This window comes from Lactuca saligna, chromosome 2 (assembly GCF_052625555.1).
Source record: "Lactuca saligna cultivar CGN05327 chromosome 2, ASM5262555v1, whole genome shotgun sequence".
Classification (NCBI taxonomy): Eukaryota; Viridiplantae; Streptophyta; class Magnoliopsida; order Asterales; family Asteraceae; genus Lactuca; species Lactuca saligna.
The window spans coordinates 53,946,489-53,962,765 of NC_136418.1; positions in this window are offsets into that span (position 1 = coordinate 53,946,489).

Genomic DNA, 16,277 nt, shown 5'->3' on the forward strand with positions numbered 1-16,277 from the left:
CATTCGGGATGCAATAGCGTCTGCCCCGTATAGATCTATACATATAGTGTCGTCTTCCTGCCAGAAAACTTAGGGCATAGTGAATAGCGTATAGAGTATCCCATAGTGGATTAGTGAGTTATCTCCTGATTAGTGCATTCTCTTGTATTATAGTGTAGAAATCTTTCGTATAACTTTGTATTGTATTCTCTCATTAGTGTATTATTTCATAGTATAGAGAATTATAGTAGTGAAGAGTAATAGTGGAAACTAGAGATAGAGTCCTTAACTATACCCATTATAGTTAATTTAGTGTATGTGGTTCTAGTCAAATAGTGATTCAGGTAATTAATGAATTAAGAAGTACTCATAATCTGTACTAGTATATGAGATATATAATTAAGAAATCAATGACAGTCGGATGGATAACCACTACCCTAAGCCCACAATCAAACAAGAAACAGGAGATAAGGCGAGCTATCGGTCCTAAGTCTTTCAAGTCTTACTTATATAAATATATTAGTATGATTATATTCTCATAAAGAGTTTTATTTAATAAAAGTGTTGTACAAAAAGAATCATTTAAAACTTGTTTGTTAATCCAAGATAGTTTTGAAAACAATTGACTTAGTTATAAAGTATAGTGATAAATCACATGTGATTTGAACTACAGACTAGGAATCACATGTGATTAACTCTGAAATCTGTAAATTTGTTTGAATAAATTTACATAAACATGTATATTCAACTTGTATCTCCCGCCTAAAACATATAAAACATTTGAAAGGTTCAGTTAAGGGGTATGAACTCACCTGAAATAGCGGAAATCGGGTGAATCGGGTAAATCGGGTAAAAGTATTTGGACATTCTAGCATCGTTTTCGGGGTTTTAGGGCCTAAATGGGGTTCCCGGGAGTGGTACAAGCTAAGAATGATTTATGGAAGGGCTTAAGAGTTCACTCTATTGGAGTTTATGGCCTAAAAGCCATACTTTGGGAGTTTACGGCCGTAAACCCCTTAGGTTTGGCCGTAAACTCTAGTGGTCCTCCAAAGTGCATGTTTAGGGTCTTGTTTCACTTCCTTGATTTAGTGGTATGTGTCTTGGACCATTTTAGGGGCTTAAATAACATAATTAGTGAAATTTTGGGGAGTTTACGGCCAAGAGTTGTTCTTGGGCCGTAAACTATTGAAAATCCATCAAGATGTATGTTTTATTTGTACAACAAAGTCTCATACATCTTAGATAAATCCTAGAAGGCCATATAGTGAGTTTGGGACAATTTTGCCTATGTTTTTGGGGAGTTTACGGCCCAAGAACTTCCTTGGCCGTAAACTCTTCATTTGGTGTCCAAATGTGATGTTTATTTGTACAACACACTTCCAAAGGTCTTATCTTAAATCCTTACATGCATTTGGGTGGTTTAGGGGCTTGTTTGGCACACTTTTTGGGTGTTTACGGCCCGAGCTTAGCCTTGGCCGTAAACTCCTCATTTGCCCTCAAAATGGAGTTGTTTGATGCATCTAAGTGTCCCTTATTGTCAAGTCTAAATTGCCAAACACCCTAGATGAGTTTTAGGAACCTTAAACAAGTGTTTGGGGGGTGTTTATGGTGTTTACGGCCTAAGCATGTGCTTGGGCCGTAAACTCCTTTTTACATGCTAAATCCTTGTGTTTTAGTGTCCAAAGTCCCCTAGGTTTATGCCTTAACTAGTCCATAAGCTTAAAAGAAGGAAAAACAAGACTTTTGGGGTGTTTTTGGGAGTTTGCGGCCTAAGGAGCTTCTTAGGCCGTAAACTCCTTTATGGTCCTTGATTTTCATGATTTTGAGCTCTAAAGACAGTAAAGTATGATTAGATTAAGTTAGGGGATGAATCCTTACGTTTGGAAGTCGGAAATACGCGGATTTGGAGTCGATTTCGGGTCTAGAGAGAGAAAGTAGAGAGAGAGGTGTAATGGTGGTAAAAGAGTTCAATTGTAGTAGTCATGTGTTTTTATATGTCTTGGGTATTGTACCCGATACACGGCTACCCGATGCCAAAGTTTTACGGGGTTAAAACTTTTTACCCGGGTGAAGTGGTTGAAATAGTGACACCACTCAATTAGGTCAAACTAGTGTTAACACGTATGAGTTATATTACGTTTACTGATATTAGGACATGCACATAATTAGATATTTGGATATTAACTATTCTAAATATTGCATGAAATAACGTACGTTAACGTATTCCGTTAGTGAAAGTGGGGTTTGTAACGGGAATAGATTTGGGGTTGTCACATCATCCCCCCGTTAGGGGAATTTCGTCCCGAAATTTAGAATACAACAGGTACGTTAATACATTATTACTAAGTAAAGAGATGGGGATATTTGAGTTTCATTTGATCCTCACGCTCCCAAGTGAACTCCGGTCCTCGTTTAGCGTTCCACCGAACCTTCACAATTGGGATACGGCTTTGCTTCGTCCTTTTCACTTCTCGATCCATAACCTCAACGGGATCTTCCACGAAGTTGAGGCTCTCATTGACCTCAATCTCGTCAAGGGGAATCACGAGTGTCTCGTCTGACAGGCATTTCTTCAAGTTAGAGACGTGAAAGGTAGGGTGTATGTTGCTTAGTTCGTGAGGTAGGTTGAGTTTATAAGCTATGGGGCCGATTCTAGCGAGAATCTCAAAAGGCCCTATGTACCTTGGGTTCAGCTTTCCATGCTTCCCAAAGCGTATCGTGCCCTTCCAGGGTGAGACCTTCAACAGGACCCGATCTCCCACCTGGAATTCCAAGGGTTTTCTTCGATTGTCGGCGTAACTTTTCTGTCGATCCCTAGCGGCTTTTAGTCGTTCGCGTATCTGTACAATCTTCTCGGTCGTTTCCCGAATGATCTCCGGACCAGTGAGAGAGCTATCAGGAACTCGTCCTTTAGCTAGTTGAGTGTCACCCACCTCAGCCCAGCATAGAGGGGATCTACACTTGCGGCCGTAGAGGGCTTCGAATGGGGCCGCTTTGATGCTCGTATGATAACTATTATTATAAGAAAATTCCACAAGGGGTAAGTGTGTGTCCCACGATTTACCGAAGTCAATCACACAAACTCGCAGCATATCCTCTAGTGTTTGAATCGTTCTCTCGCTCTGTCCGTCGGTCTGCGGGTGGTAGGCTGTACTCATGTCCAGCCTCGTCCCTAGTGCTTCTTGCAATGATTGCCAGAACCTAGAGGTGAACCTACTATCTCTGTCCGAGATAATAGATATAGGGACGCCATGTAGTCGTACTATTTCTTTAACATATGTTCTAGTGAGTTTCTCCATCTTGTCCGTTTCCTTAATGGGTAGGAAATGCACGGACTTAGTCAACCTATCGACAATGACCCAAATAGTGTCTAATCCACCCGTTGTCTTGGGAAGTTTGGTTATAAAGTACATTGTGATCCGCTCCCATTTCCATTCTGGTATCTCAGGTTGTTGAAGAAGTCCTGATGGTTTTTGATATTCGACCTTGACCTTTGCGCAAGTGAGGCACTTACTCACAAAGGCGGCGATTTCCGCTTTCATGTTTGGCCACCAGTAAAGCTTTTTAAGATCCAGATACATCTTATCTGAACCTGGGTGAACGGAGTAGCGAGTGTTATGTGCTTCCTTCATAACCAAATCTCTAAAACCTCCATGGCGTGGAGTCCAGATCCGGTCCATGAAGTAGTAGGCTCCGTCATCCTTTACTACCAAGTTTTTATCCATTCCACGTAGAGATTCTCCCAACATGTTCTCGGGCTTTAAGGCTTCCAGCTGAGCCTCTTTGATCTGCGTGGAGAGGTGCGAGTGGATAGTCATCGTCAACGATTTGGTCCTTCGACCAGTATATTCCTTCCTGCTCAGTGCATCTGCTACTACATTGGCTCTTCCCGGGTGATACCTAATTTCACAGTCGTAATCGTTAAGTAGCTCGACCCATCGACACTGCCTCATGTTGAGTTCCTTTTGGTTCATTATGTGTTGGAGGCTTTTATGATCAGTGTACACCACACTCTTCGTCCCATATAAGTAGTGCCTCCAGATTTTTAGTGCAAAAACAACCGCTCCTAACTCGAGGTCGTGCGTAGTGTAGTTCGCCTCGTGGTTCTTTAGCTGTCTCGAGGCATACGCGATAACCTTACCCCGTTGCATCAAGACGCAACCGAGCCCTTGATTGGATGCATCACAGTATACAACAAAATCTTCTGTTCCTTCAGGAAGGGATAATACTGGTGCTGTGCATAGGGCTCGCTTCACGGTTTGGAATGCCTTCTCCTGTCTTTCTTCCCAGTCGAACGGTACTCCTTTCTGTGTCAGCATAGTGAGAGGCTTCGCAATCCGAGAAAAGTTTTGAATGAATCTACGGTAGTAGCCAGCGAGGCCTAGAAATTGACGAATTTCCGTAGGCGTCTTCGGTGCTGACCAGTTCTCAATAGCTTTCATCTTGGAGGGATCCACATGAATTCCTTCTTCGCTAACCACGTGACCTAAGAATTCAACTCTTCGGATCCAGAATTCGCACTTAGAGAGCTTCGCATATAACTTTTCGGATCGCAACGTTTCCAAGACTCGTCGTAAGTGATCCTTGTGTTCTTCCTCATTCCGAGAGTAAACAAGGATATCGTCAATGAAGACGATGACGAACTGATCCAGGTATGGACGACACACTCTATTCATCAAGTCCATGAATACTGCGGGGGCGTTGGTCAGTCCAAAGGGCATCACTACGAACTCAAAGTGTCCGTAGCGGGTTCGGAAAGCTGTCTTCGGGACATCTTCCTCAAGTACCCGTAACTGATGATACCCAGATCTAAGGTCAATCTTGGAGAAGTAACTTGCTCCTTGCAGTTGATCAAACAGATCGTCGATACGAGGGAGAGGGTAGCGATTTTTAACAGTGAGTTTATTGAGTTCTCTATAATCGATGCACATTCGAAGCGATCCGTCTTTCTTTTTCACGAACAAGACCGGAGCTCCCCACGGTGAGAAACTCGGTCTTATGAAGCCCTTGCTGAGCAGTTCGTTGAGTTGTCCGGATAGTTCTTGCATTTCGGCGGGCGCTAGACGGTAGGGCGATTTAGCTACGGGGGTAGCTCCTGGAATTAGGTCGATTCTGAACTCAATTTGACGTTTGGGAGGTAGGCCGGGAAGAGCCTCCGGAAAGACATCGGGGAAATCGCATACTACGGGAATGTCCTTCGGATCTTTTGATTTCTGGTTAGTGTCGACGACATGTGCAAGAAAGGCGCGATACTCCTTGCGTAAGTATTTCTGAGCCTGAACACTGGAGATGATACGAAGGCTCGTACTTGGCTTATCTCCATATATCAAGAGGGTTTCACGATTCGGAAGGTTCAGACGAATGGCTTTGTCGGAACATAGGATATCGGCGCAATGGAGACTCAACCAATCCATACCAACAATGACATCGAAATTTTTGATTGAGACTGGCATAAGATTGATTTGGAATGAGTGATCGTCTAACATAAGTGTGCACCCTACGTAGATTTCGCTAGAGCTTTCTGTTTTCCCATTAGCCATTTCTACGACCAATGTTTCTTTTAGTGATTGAGGGGTTTGTTTGAGTAAGTGTTTAAAGTTATGATTTACGAAGCTTCTTTCTGCACCACTATCAAATAAGACACAGGCATAGGAGTTGTTGAGAAGAAACGTACCCGTGACTACTGTGGGATCTGCTACCGCTTCATTGTGACCGATAGCCAGTAGCCTTCCAGTTCCTCCAGCATTTGGGGTCTTCGGACAGTTTCTCTTAAAATGACCCGCATCTCCGCAACCATAACAAGTTGGGGTCACTCCCGTACTAGGAACCTGTGTGATAGGTTTGGGAGGGGCCTTACAAAATCGGATAGTATGGCCCTTTCGACCGCAGTTGGAACACTGCAGTTCACGGCAGGGGCCGTTGTGGTGGAAAGGGCACTTGGGACACTTGGGCAAGTTCCCACTGTAAGCTTTTGGCGGAGTTGGAACAGCTGGAGTAGTCGGGGTGGTGGCAGCATGGACCGCTACAATTTGTTGGTCCCTTGAGGAGGTTTGAGTTTTCTTGCCTTTCATTTTATCCCATCGCTTCCTCTTTCTGTCAGATGAAGCGGGCGGTGCAGTGGTTGCTGTGGTTGTTGTCGCCCGTGTAGAGGGAGTTTCGTGGTTGATCAGGCTCTGGGCCAATTCCTTGGCGCTATCAAAAGTTGTAGGGCGCGAAGCTAGAACATTTCCTTGATACGGGGGCACTAAACCCTAGATGTACCGTTCAATCTTCTTGTTCTCCGTAGGGATCATATTAGGGCACATAGCTGCCAAGTCGCAGAACCTGGCCGTATAAGTTGTTATATCGGTCCCCTTCATCTTGAGGTTCCAGAGTTCTTCCTCAAGTTTCTGAATTTCGCCCCTAGGGCAGTACTCTCCTCTCATGAGGTCTTTCAGAGTGTCCCAGCCCATAGCATTGGCTGTGACCAAGGAAAGTGAGCTAACATGACCGTTCCACCATGTTAATGCCCTGTTAGTAAGGGTAGCAGTAGCGAACTTGATTTTGCTCTCCTCGGGACAAGAGCACATCTCGAACACGGCTTCGGTTCTTTCGAACCATCGGGATAATGTCAGAATTCCTCCAGTACCATCGAATAAGGTAGGTTTACAGTTCATGAAATCCTTATAAGTACATCCCTGCACTCGATGATGGACTTCACCGAACCTAGAGTTACCACCGCTCGCGTCCCCAGAATTCATTTGGGCCATGGCTGCTGTCACGGCCGCAGTTACCGCTGTTTGGAATAACACCGGATCGATCTGTGGAGGAGGGGGTGGTGGAGTAGGGGTTTGAGTTGCAGGTCTTCCTCTGGCAGGACGCTTTCGTGGAGGCATCCTTTATTGGAAGAAGTATAGAAATGATAGCAATAGTAAGGGTCTATTGCAAACATAAATAGAGTGTTTTGTGGACTAAATCAACATAATCCAGGATCAAGATGAGAGTTATAGCAATAGTGAAATCAATTGCCAATATATTGGTATTCATGATGCAACACAAGTTCATGAAAATTTGACCTAGCAATAGGTCTTACATCATACCATAGAGAAAAGGCTTGGCAGTTTAAGGTTTGACTAGAGTACTTTCAAGCTAGAAATGTTTACAGATAATAGATCTACAGAACATAGAGTGGATAGGTTAATCCATAAGACAAAAGATAGAGATAACTAGACGTCTTCTATTGGCGACGGTTACTTGTCAAGTGGATCCTCAGTTCTGCTAATTGATGCATAACTTCTTGAAGGTGTCGATCATGAGTCCCTTGGCGTGCACGGAGTTCTCTAACTTCAGCTCGGGATGCAGCCAACTGGTGCTGCAGAGCCTCGTTAGTCCTCCTTGTCCTGTCTATGGCTTCTTCGAGCTGGCGGATGCGAACTGTGTTGAGATTGGAGTTGGTATTTACTTCCACAACTCGACCTATTGCAGCTTGTCCTTGCTCGACATTCCTGGCAATCCTTCGGATCACGATGGGCAGAACCTGATCTGCTGATCCTCCTTCGTTTATGTTATAGAAACTTCGGTCTCCATTATATGGTATGGGCTGACCCTGCTCTTCGCTCCATCGGTGTAAGGATATGGCCCACATAGGAGTGGGGCCCTGAAATATCGGACGGGGGTTAGGGTTTGGGACTCCAGGGGGTAGGTTATTAACTTCTGGCTCGGAGTCGGAGTTATCCGGAAATACTTCTGCTCGGTGGTCATCCAAGGGGATTGGGTGATCATCGTCCGACTCTTCACTGAGCCATCCTCCATTACCCTGGTTTGGGTAGTACGGGTCGCCTGGAGGGTGGAAGCCAGCCATGGTATCTATGCGAGAAAAAGGGGGAAAAGAAAGTTAATAGGCGTGCTAACCTAAATTACTTATAAGAAGGTCGTCACGAGTTGGACCAATACTTGCATAATGCATACTAATTACATGTGGTTGGGGCAGGATAGTCCGTCGAATAAGTGACCCTAACTCTAGCTCCACAACCAAACAAGGAACAGGAAGTAAAGCAAAGATCACAGATTCTAAGTCTATAACGCCCTAGTCACATGTAACTGAGAAGTATCCATTTAGCAACTATCGCTCCATCAGTAACGACCCTTTTTAGTTCTCACAGATGTATGTTCTTAGAGATACAGAATACTCCTATAGTATTCTAATGTTAACGTTATTGTGGTAGTGTTGGTAAGTTTTAGACTTGTTGCAATACCACAACCAAACTTAGGCACATGCTAGTCACTCCCAGGAAAACGTAGTTGATCAGGCTACATCTCCCTAAATGTGACTATATGTCTCTAAATTCAATTGTGCTATCCAACAATCTTAATACTTTTGTTTGGTTCTAGGATGATACTGACTTCTGTGTTTTATAGTGATGTGCATATATATACTTAGTTAAATCTTTTAGATACTTAACAGTATATATTCCTGGTCAGAGTGTTTTAGTCCCGAAGTGTTTATAGTTCGTATATCTTTTATAGGTTGATATACTTGATTCACTATAAACAATGCTCTGATACCAATCTATCACACCCCAAAACCGATAACGGCGGAATACGTTTCAGGGTGGATGACGTAGTGTACAGTATCATCACAATTGCATAATAGTAAAAGCAAGAAACATGCAACCATTTCATTTACATAGTAAGTGTATTTACAAGTGTGTTTCGTAATGTTTAACAAACACCAAAAGTAAACAAAATAAGAGATGGGTCTTGTATCATCCATCTTCTCCAAAAGTGCTGCAGTTGTACCTGTCTATCTTTGACCTGAAGATACAAGTTATTTTGAAAAGAATATCAGCATAAAGCTGGTGAGTTCATAAGGATTTTAGTGTGAATACTTGTATAAAAAGCGTTAGAGTCATTAGTATGAAAACTGAAGTTTGAAATCATAAGTAGTAGTAAAACCTAGAAAATCCCATATTTTCTAGAAAATTTAGTAACGTAACATAGTGAGTTATTCTTAGAGCATATAATAGTGGTGCAACATTCTTTAGTATTAAGTGCTGATTTACTTCGGGATGTTACTTCATCTTTCTCTTAGTATTATAGTGCGATTATAGCGTCTTTCTTAGTATATTCCCAATAGTGTGAGTAATAGCGAATCCCCATGACCTTCACAGTCATGAATAGTGTAGTAGACTAACAGCATCCCTGGGCCTGAGCGGCTCGGACTGAAGTTATCAGTCGGGATGCAATAGCGTCTGCCCCGTATAGATCTATACATATAGTGTCGTCTTCCTGCCAGAAAACTTAGGGCATAGTGAATAGCGTATAGAGTATCCCATAGTGGATTAGTGAGTTATCTCCTGATTAGTGCATTCTCTTGTATTATAGTGTAGAAATCTTTCGTATAACTTTGTATTGTATTCTCTCATTAGTGTATTATTTCATAGTATAGAGAATTATAGTAGTGAAGAGTAATAGTGGAAACTAGAGATAGAGTCCTTAACTATACCCATTATAGTTAATTTAGTGTATGTGGTTCTAGTCAAATAGTGATTCAGGTAATTAATGAATTAAGAAGTACTCATAATCTGTACTAGTATATGAGATATATAATTAAGAAATCAATGACAGTCGGATGGATAACCACTACCCTAAGCCCACAATCAAACAAGAAACAGGAAATAAGGCGAGCTATCGGTCCTAAGTCTTTCAAGTCTTACTTATATAAATATATTAGTATGATTATATTCTCATAAAGAGTTTTATTTAATAAAAGTGTTGTACAAAAAGAATCATTTAAAACTTGTTTGTTAATCCAAGATAGTTTTGAAAACAATTGACTTAGTTATAAAGTATAGTGATAAATCACATGTGATTTGAACTACAGACTAGGAATCACATGTGATTAACTCTGAAATCTGTAAATTTGTTTGAATAACTTTACATAAACATGTATATTCAACTTGTATCTCCCCCCTAAAACATATAAAACATTTGAAAGGTTCAGTTAAGGGGTATGAACTCACCTGAAATAGCGGAAATCGGGTGAATCGGGTAAATCGGGTAAAAGTGTCGATTGAGCGTTTGGTACCCAATAACCACTTGAGCACTTCTTAGGACCCTAATGTCATATAAAATATGTATTTTACAATAAGTTAATCATCTTAAACTTTTCGTTATAGTATTTGGACATTCTAGCATCGTTTTCGGCGTTTTAGGGCCTAAATGGGGTTCCCGGGAGTGGTACAAGCTAAGAATGATTTATGGAAGGGCTTAAGAGTTCACTCTATTGGAGTTTATGGCCTAAAAGCCATACTTTGGGAGTTTACGGCCGTAAACCCCTTAGGTTTGGCCGTAAACTCTAGTGGTCCTCCAAAGTGCATGTTTAGGGTCTTGTTTCACTTCCTTGATTTAGTGGTATGTGTCTTGGACCATTTTAGGGGCTTAAATAACATAATTAGTGACATTTTGGGGAGTTTACGGCCAAGAGTTGTTCTTGGGCCGTAAACTCTTGAAAATCCATCAAGATGTATGTTTTATTTGTACAACAAAGTCTCATACATCTTAGATAAATCCTAGAAGGCCATATAGTGAGTTTGGGACAATTTTGCCTATGTTTTTGGGGAGTTTACGGCCCAAGAACTTCCTTGGCCGTAAACTCTTCATTTGGTGTCCAAATGTGATGTTTATTTGTACAACACACTTCCAAAGGTCTTATCTTAAATCCTTACATGCATTTGGGTGGTTTAGGGGCTTGTTTGGCACACTTTTTGGGTGTTTACGGCCCAAGCTTAGCCTTGGCCGTAAACTCCTCATTTGCCCTCAAAATGGAGTTGTTTGATGCATCTAAGTGTCCCTTATTGTCAAGTCTAAATTGCCAAACACCCTAGATGAGTTTTAGGAACCTTAAACAAGTGTTTGGGGGTGTTTATGGTGTTTACGGCCTAAGCATGTGCTTGGGCCGTAAACTCCTTTTTACATGCTAAATCCTTGTGTTTTAGTGTCCAAAGTCCCCTAGGTTTATGCCTTAACTAGTCCATAAGCTTAAAAGAAGGAAAAACAAGACTTTTGGGGTGTTTTTGGGAGTTTGCGGCCTAAGGAGCTTCTTAGGCCGTAAACTCCTTTATGGTCCTTGATTTTCATGATTTTGAGCTCTAACGACAGTAAAGTATGATTAGATTAAGTTAGGGGATGAATCCTTACGTTTGGAAGTCGGAAATACGCGGATTTGGAGTCGATTTCGGGTCTAGAGAGAGAAAGTAGAGAGAGAGAGGTGTAATGGTGGTAAAAGAGTTCAATTGTAGTAGTCATGTGTTTTTATATGTCTTGGGTATTGTACCTGATACACGGCTACCCGATGCTAAAGTTTTACGGGGTTAAAACTTTTTACCCGGGTGAAGTGGTTGAAATAGTGACACCACTCAATTAGGTCAAACTAGTGTTAACACGTATGAGTTATATTACGTTTACTGATATTAGGACATGCACATAATTAGATATTTGGATATTAACTATTCTAAATATTGCATGAAATAACGTACGTTAACGTATTCCGTTAGTGAAAGTGGGGTTTGTAACGGGAATAGATTTGGGGTTGTCACAGATTTTCAGTACTTAGAACATAGTGTACTTCTATGGCAAGACCACCATTCGCGTGATCGCCACTCCGAAGTTCCTAACGTTCTATCTCGTACTGGTAGTGTAGTCCTTCAGGTTGGTTCTTAGAAATCTCGAGGGGTCTTCGGTTTCGTGTTTTCTTTCAACTGACTGATAGAGACTTTCTAGATCGTCGAGTGGGTTGCGTGACTATGGTTATTCGTTCGCTATAGAGTGTCTATCGCATGCTTGTGAATAATGAACCTGCACTAATGAAGCTTGAGATACGGAAACCTTGAGGGTCGAGGAGATAGGGTTTCACTAAACGAGTGTTGGACTATCTCGGGAGGTAGTTCTATTATCTCTGCGTGAGATAGTATTAGTGGAACACCTAATAGTCCAATGAATTTCTAAGACTGTGGTTTATCCTAGCGTGGAAGGTGTAGGTTCCTGCATAACCCTTCGACTAACGCCAGGGCTGGTGTCTAGCCTATGATCTCTCCGGGATCCGGGTCATGAGTTTTTACGCAGCTATTTTCACACTTGACCAAATATTCTGGGCTGCGAAGGTTATCCTGTGGTTCTCGGTATCCTAGTGTTCACTTCGGAGAATGTATTTCATCGTCTACAGGGCGACGATGATTTCCTCCATGCAATAGGGTGGAGGATGATAGGCACTACCTATCTGAAACAGGGTGGGCAAAGTACCTGAGTAGTTAGAGCATTTACATGCAACTACTCTTACGAAGGTTCTGAATTTTCTCGGTCTAGGTCAAATCTAGTGGGTATATAGTTTCATCGCTCAGAACTTCCTCGTTCGACCCGTAGTGATTCTCTTGACATCGGCTCCTATGTTATGGAATATGGTGAAAGTGTTTTGCTAAGAGGTTCATGGTAGGGCTCATGCCTAGCCTAACCACACATACCGGGTGTATGCGAGCAGTGTACAATTGAGGTCGGCGGGATGTTCAGTTGTGCGACTCCACCCCAAACCCACCACCCAACGAGGAACAGGGAATAGGGAGGAAACACACACCTTAAATCTTTTTGATCTCAATTATATGCCACCCTTATGCATATACCTGGCTATAGTGGTTAGTCTCATGAGTTCTATCTTCTGGGTTCACGAACGTGATGTGCGAGGTGCGAAGGGTTTTCAGAGGGAATCTACGGAGTATGTTTCGGTCGGTTGTCGTCTTCTAGAGTATCTTGTAGTGTGTTTCTCTTCAGTGTTCATCTGACTACGAGGAGTCGGTCAACAGTGTATGGTACCCTCCTTTGGGTACTTCGAAAGGTTTGAGATAAGAGGGACGATTTACGGATCGTAATAGGTTGGTTTGTTTGTGTTAGGTTCAGGTTCGGAAGAACCTTTATTTGCCGATATGGCTATGGAGAAAGCTCTTTTTACACAGCACTAAGAATGTACACATGGTTGCACGAAGTCAAACCATGATCAATAGAGTCGTTGAAGTTAACACACTCCAACATGATATAAAGTGAAGATCGATAGAGTCATGTGCCGAACAGGCACACAAGTTCAAGGCGTCTCGGGTTTCGTCCTACGTATCACTACCGCGGATACTTGGACCAGTAGAGTCGACGCGGAACTATAGAGAGTTCTAAGTGTTTCCGAATAGAGTATCTTTTCATGAACGGATTCTCACGAGGCATTTCTATAATCGCCTCACATATACTAGTCATGTATATTTAAGGTGGGGAGGACTGTTGACTGAGCGACCCCGCCCTAAATCCACAACCAAACGAGGGCGGCATTCGCTCACTCTAGGTCTGTCCATCTTAAATATACATGGTCGTAACGTATATGTTTAGCCACTATAGTTCTACCTAATGAATTTTAAATTTTATAATAGTGTTGCGACTTTCGCCATACAGGAAAGAATTTGCATTTGAATTAGTCTTTTATTGTTCTTAGCTTAGTTATCTGAGATCGAGAGTCGTACCAAAAATCTACTGAGTTCCTTTCTCCCTAAGCAGTAGTGTCAGGCTCCTTCTGTGTCATTGTCTTTCCCTTCGGTTGGGCAGTCCTTCTTGAAGTGTCCAAACTCGCCACATAGGCGGCAAACCTGTGTGGCCGCTCCATTGGCGATTGATGCAATACGTTCCACCAGAGTTCTGCATACACGAGCAGTATGCCCCTTCATGTGGCACCTAGCACAATAGAGTTCCCGGCAGGCACCATGATGATGGTAGCTGCACTTGCTGCAGTGGGGAAGGTCTCCTAGATACAGTCTTCTTGGAGTCGGGAGGGAAGGGTTGACAGGGGTACAGACTGCCTCAGCTCGTTGCCCTTCGGAAGGTCCTTGAGCCAAGTTACTTCCATCCTCTATCTTGAGTTTTCTCTATAGTGGGTTCGGTTGAGGTTCTTGGGTGGCTGAGTATGGAAGTGTGGGTTGATGTTATCCATTTTCAGGATTGGAATTTCTGACGGGCACCTTGCTAACATTGGCGTTGTTAGCATTTAGTTGAGCCATGACAGCTGCTACGGCTGCGGAGACTGCAGCTTGGAATGTAGCTTCATCGAATAAAATAGTAGGTTTCTTGCTTGTGGATTGGTTACACTTCTTCGGTGGTATGGTTTTACTACACGAAAAGGAATACAAGGAAATGAGAGATGATGGTTAACCCTGGACATTTCTGTCCCGATCGCATTAGGCATAAATTTTTTCCGTGCCTCAAGTATTGGTTGTTTGAACGTCGACCTACATCCCTATGATGTAGTCTTGGTAATCGAAGTGGGTGTATGAGTATCAGAAAAAGGCCATAAGATGCGAGTCGTTCCTACTAAGTTACCTTTATACTGAGAAAGGTTTCACTCTCTAGCCTAGAGAGATTTGAGAACAGTTCGGAACGAAGCTGCGGAAAGAGAGGCCCATGAGGGCTTATGGCTAAACAACCTCACAGAGGTGTGGGGGTCCACTCTAAGCGCATTACTGGCAACGGGAACAAGGCGATTTACCTAACACGTAGCGTGAGCAGTGTAGCCACTAACTCACTAAATTGTATTATTTTATGGGTGTACTAGCGTGATGAACACGAGGAAAAGACACTTCTCGGGGTTCCACGTACTGGCTCCCTCGGTCTGCCTCGTATTTTTGACTGGAATCGGCGTTGGTTTCCTTCGGGTAGTTACCTAAGATTCTCTTCGCGTATAGATATATTGAATTTCTACTCTGCCTTCCTTCTGACTCCGACTATGGGTATCATCACTTCATGATGGATGACTAGGAATCGCCGAAGTTTAGGCAAATTTCTCACCGTTGTCCCTAAAAGAACACGGGCACTTGGTGTATTCAATAGTTTCGACCCAGTTCATCTATTTTCGAACAGGAAATCTCCTCAATGAACCTCTTCGGGGTCGAATTCAACTCTTCTGTTATGCACTAAAGTGGGTAGGGTTTTCTACAGGGTTCGTGCGAGAACGGAAATGTCTAAAGAATCCTAACAGATTATTAAAATTTCGCTGGATGATCCATACCGAGTCCTGCTACGATTACACAGGGTATACAAATCATATATAGCTTAGATATGATAGGCCTTCGAATATGTGATACTTCTCTAGGACCACATCCCAACGAGGAAAAGGAAATAGAACGAAACCACACATTCTTAGCCTATGGGATCCTTATTATATAAAACCTTAGAAGTACACTCTCTGTAGTTGTAGGTATATCAATAAGGATCTTTTAGTTCTCACACCAGGTTATCTATGTATCTTAAATACCCCTATGGTATTTTAAATTCTTGTTTGGTTCTCGTCTTTGAATTATGATTCTGGGTTTAGTGTGAATCTTTTAGCGTTCTAAAATACTCCTATAGTATTTTAACTTTATGTTTAGCCCTAACAATCCTAGTTGGTAAGTTTCAGCCCTATTGCACACCACAATCACTCCCGAGCACACGTTCATCGCATCTCGAATAAAGGTAGTTGATCAGGTTACATTTATTCCAGCGTACGATTACATAACTGCCCAAATTTGTCTGTAGTGTTCAACATCCGAAGACTTTTATTCTTGTTCTTCTTGTGATACTTGTGTTTGAGGGTTTAGATTCTGGATGTTATTATACATTGGTAAAATATGGTTATATTTTAAAGTATAATTTACTGGTCAGAGTGTTTTTATCCCATTGCATTTATAGGCTGTATATCTTTTGTGAATTGATATACTTAGCTCACTATAAACAATGCTCCGATACCAATCTGTCACACTCCAAAACCGGAACGGCGGAAACGTTTTGGGGTGGATGACGTCATGTCAAGTATGACAACACATGCATTATAGTAATCAAAGTACAACAAAACATTGCATTAATAGTAATAGTTTTACATGGTTACATTACAAGTATTCAAAGTATGCAAGTAAATATAATAAATACGGCAAGGTACTAAGCCATCTTCATCAACATCTCCGAGGGTGTACCTGTCTAATTGCTGACCTGAGAATACAAGTTATTTGAAAAGCGAGTATCAGCATTTTTACAAATGCTGGTGAGTTCATAAGCATTTAGTGACATTTCATTCAAATAACTCAAGAAAGTAATAGTTTAAGAGATTTCAGTGTATTAGAGTCCTTTCCAGAAAATCCTATATTTTCTTTAATAAAAGCAGCCTTCTACCAAGACTGGTCAGTGATGTAGGGTAAAAAGTAGTTTTCCCTAAATTGCTATCATTATCAAAATACTGAATTTGATTATTGAGGAAAGCAACG